This window comes from Haemaphysalis longicornis, unplaced genomic scaffold, assembly GCF_048455015.1.
Source record: "Haemaphysalis longicornis isolate Haplotype H1 unplaced genomic scaffold, Haemaphysalis longicornis Haplotype H1 scaffold_2, whole genome shotgun sequence".
NCBI lineage: Eukaryota > Metazoa > Arthropoda > Arachnida > Ixodida > Ixodidae > Haemaphysalis > Haemaphysalis longicornis.
The window spans coordinates 31,801,199-31,805,402 of NW_027526295.1; the positions used below are offsets into that span (position 1 = coordinate 31,801,199).

The 4,204-nt window shown below is 47.4% G+C and overlaps 1 protein-coding gene across 1 annotated transcript in view; it reads left to right on the top strand.

The window, feature by feature from the left end:
- The first annotated feature begins 1,853 nt into the window (after window positions 1-1,853).
- Window positions 1,854-4,204, top strand: part of LOC144167044 (uncharacterized) — a 14,713-nt gene continuing 12,362 nt past the window's right edge. The window contains exon 1 of the mRNA XM_077696436.1: window positions 1,854-1,948. The gene's annotated coding sequence lies outside the window, so the exon portion shown is untranslated. The remainder of the gene's footprint in view (window positions 1,949-4,204) is intronic.

Consider the following 4,204-nt stretch of genomic DNA (forward strand, 5'->3'; position numbering starts at 1 on the left):
AACGTGTGGTACTGTTTCCCCGGTGGAGCGCCGCCGTCAGTCGCATGAATAGGTGGCGCACGCTCAGGCTTCGTTTAGAATACAAAGGCTGGACCACAGAACTCCAACGCAGCTGTATTTTTCATCCGGACAGCGACTACGGAATTCCGCGCTTAGCGAACCAACGACAAATATTCGCTCCCAGCGCACCGCGCCCAGCGTGTCACAAAGGTTGCTCGCGCCGGCATAGTTCGCGTCCGAAAGTTCGTTCAAAAGCGCGGAACTTCATGTGCCTTTTCTCCATTTGGACCGGTATTTCCGCATTGCGTGCACTGCGGCACGAAGCAATGCTCCGGAATTGTAGTCCATCACCAAGAGCGGTCAATGCCCGGCTTCTATGTTTTGCTAATTGGTTTCGGTTTCAAACGACCGTACCAAAATGGCGGACCTAGTTACCAGAGTCGACGTGAGATGGCGGGGCGCATTTTGCATAGGGTCTATTCTTCACAAACAAAGCGACAAATTCCAGATCCGAAAGGAAGTACGACATGGAGATACCATCTGGCCAAATTAGTATTCACGGAATGTCTGGAGGAGGTGTTACCCGGGAAAATACAGCGTTACGGATAAACGGAGAATGCTTGAGTCATTTGAGGCTTGCAGACGACATAGTCTTACTATGTGAACACTTGCAAAAAATGCTTAAGGAACCCCAATCAGAAGGCAAGGCCATGGGGATAAAAACAAATATAAAGAAATTAAAGTAGTGATGAAAAATGTTTTCCAAAAGCGCCCTTTTCAGCATGTGTAACGAAACGCTGGAACAAGCGAAAGAGGAATTACCTTTGACAGATGGTTAATGCTCCCGGACAACCATCACGAGAGAGAAATCCGGTGCAGAATAGGTATAGGCTGGGGTGCACTCGGCAAGCACTCCCAAATAATGAAAAGCACTCTACCTCTATCACTCAAGCGTTACCTCTCTACCTCTATAGCACTCTATCTCTATACAAGCACTCTACCTCTATACAACCAATGCATCCTGCCGGTGACGACATATGGAGAGGAAACTTGGCGCTTTACTAAACAACTGGAAAGCAAGCTTGTCGGCTCAACGACGGACCATGGAACGAAGAATGATAAGAGCATCAGTTAGGGACAGAGCTTCCTGGACCAAGGAAAAAAAATCGATTAGATGATACGACAGTTCAAATAAAGAAAAAGAAAGGGGCAGGCCTTGTAGTGAAACGAAATGACAACCGCTTGGCTGCCAGGGCAACAGAGTGGATACCGAGACACGGGTGTAGAAGGAGGGGAAGGTCAATAACACGACAGAGGGACAAAATAAAGAAATTTTGGGGCAAAGAATGGACCCGAGCAGCCCAGGAGAGGATAGGATGGAGGTGAATGGGAGATGCCTCCGTCCTGCAGTGGATGTAATTTGGCAGATGAGGATGATTGATGATAGTTCTCGAGGATGACTCCACTGCATATATGCTTCGCGATGCACAAAAGCCAGATTTTAGCAATACAGAAACATTTAAGTCCTGAGCAGCAGTTGGCTGGGCGAAGGTACAATACTTGCAATTAGAAAGACCTGCCTCTATCGGAGACGAAGCAAAGGACAGCCAGATATGAAATACAGAGAAAAACAACGGATATGTTGTTTTTCCTACGCTTTTACAGGCCTAAATATAGCTTCGATATGTTTAAAAACAAAGGGGGGTGGGTGTCGACCATCGTACGCGGGGCACAATGACCTGGCGACTGAAAACTGTGCTCTCGCTGGCAGTGGGGTTAATCTTATCGGCGGCTTCATTGTCGCGTTTATCGTCTCTTGGCGGCGACGCTAGCGTACTATAAACAGAAGGACGATATTTAAGACGCGTATAAAGCAGCAGCCTTGCCCGCACATTGCGGACATCCTCGCAGCGAGTATAAATTGTCGAAGACAGTGACTACACTTCTGGTAAGCTTTGACGTCGATGTATCGGTGACCAACGGTAACGGGAATTTAATTCTTTGCGACTGGTTTTCGTTGACTCAAGAGCAGTTCATTTGAGGAGAACGTTTGAACTTGTTTGCTACTAAGTGCGGAGGTGTCGACACAGTGGGACCGAAGGCTGAAGCGAGAACGCCTGCCATCTTCCTCGTGCTATTTGCAAGGACACTATAGTTGGGCCTTCCTGGAGGGATGCAGAGCGTTTCTTTTTTGTTAGCAGCGGGAATATGTTCTGAACAGCTACTTGTTTTTTGCTACTCGCAGAAAGAAAACCTCAAACATTCCTTTTTTTTGTAACAACATATTTTTTATGATGATTGGTAGTGTTTATTGGCGCAAGGCTATCGAAAGGCAAAGATCACCATTACCCAATTTTTTACTTGGAATCAGTCCGAATTGTGATTAATTCTGCTAGTAAACAATTTCAAACAGCCCCACTTGTGACACCGTAGTTCCTGCGAAATTCCGGGCGAATACAAACCACGAGCGAAGGCTCGTGGTTTGTAATTTTTGTTCGGGGGCCTGTTCAGATAGTGGCGACTAAATATGGGTTTTGCTCCCAAGTAAAAAATATCTTGCTGCTAATCGAAGTACGAGGGCTCGATCTCCGGTTGTGGCTGCTCTTTTTGTGATTGAGCTGAAAGACTGCTGCGCGGCCGTGCGTTGCGATTTCGGCGCACCTCAAAGGCAGCGAGGTGGTCTGAAGCATTCCGCCGAGCATACGGCGCGCCCAATTCTCTAAGAGCTCACACTAATGCGTAACGTGTAAGCTCACACTAACGCGTAACGTGTAAGACTTGGAGGTTTAAGTCCACGATTGACGCCGATTTGCTTCTTCTTCGCTGCAGAAAGGGCTTTTACTCCAGTATTGTTGCTGTAAATTTGAGCTTCTTTCATTCTTTTGGAAATGATCATCATCACCTTGGCGGGGCGTACACTATGACGTGTCTTTCCTGTTCTGGACAAGTGTTGCCACGATTACGGCGAACGCTGGCGTTTTTTTGCCAATCTTTGACGTTCTCCCTAAATGGGTATGCTTGGCTTGACGAACGTGAAAGCGGGACGCTGGGCAGTCGAAGCGCGCGAGCATTAGCGCTAGGCCTTTTCATTGTTTTTTTAACTGCCGGGCGGTCACCACGAGGCCCGCGCTAGCGTGCGCGCGCGCTCTCGGCAATTTCTTGGTGTTGTTAACTGTGGACACGAAACATCATAGTTTGCTAAACAGCTTCGCCGTTAAAAAAAAAAAAAATAGAGGTGGATTGCAGAATCCCGGCGACGTTAAACGCATTGAAACGCCACATTTGCCAATTCTTGAAGGCTGAAGGTAATCAAGGCTGTACGTTGTACCAAATAGGTTCTACGTGTTACCAAAACAGCCTAAATTAGACCCTGAGGAAGTGTATGACAGCTGAATCTTACCAGTACTCACGTACGGGGCAGAAACTTGGAGGCTCACTAAGAGGGTTAAATTGAGGGCGACTCGCGAGCACTGGAACGGAAGATGATAGGTATAACATTAAGGGACAAGAAGAGAGCGGAGTGGGCTAGGAAACAAACGTGTTTAAGGGCATATTAGTAGAGATTAAGGAGAAAAAATGGGTTGAGAAGTGCATGTAATGCGAAGGCAAGGTAACCGTTAGTCATTAAAGGTAACAGAGTGGATCCCCAGAGAAGGCAAGCGTGGCAGGTGATGGCAGAAAGTTAGATGGGCGGATGGAATCAGGAAGTTTGCGGGATATATTGGTCGCAGTTAGCACAGGACCAGAATAATTGGAGATCCATGGGAGATGCCTTTCACCCTGCAGTGGAGATGGGCTGATGATGAGGATGATTACACCCTGAGAGAGAGAGAGAGAGAGAGAGAGAGAGAGAGAGAGAGAGAGAGAGAGAGAGAGAGAGAGAGAGAGAGAGAGAGAGAGAGAGATAAAAACTTTACTTGTCATCTTTGCTGAGCGTAACCACCCGAGAGAGAGGTTCCGGAAAGATTTACATTCAATGCTCAGTCACACTGACGCGCTCTTTTCTTGGCGCCCGTTTAAACACTTCGGCTCTCACTTTTGTTCCCCACAAACGCTAGTTATTGCAGTAGGCCCAACCTTTCGAAATAACCGGCTTTGAACAACGCTGCGGCGAAACCACGCTCTGGAGAAAAGTTGACATATGTATAAGCCCGCTTATCGCATAATGTTAACCGTATAGGGTTAAAGGGGCTCTGAGCTGAAC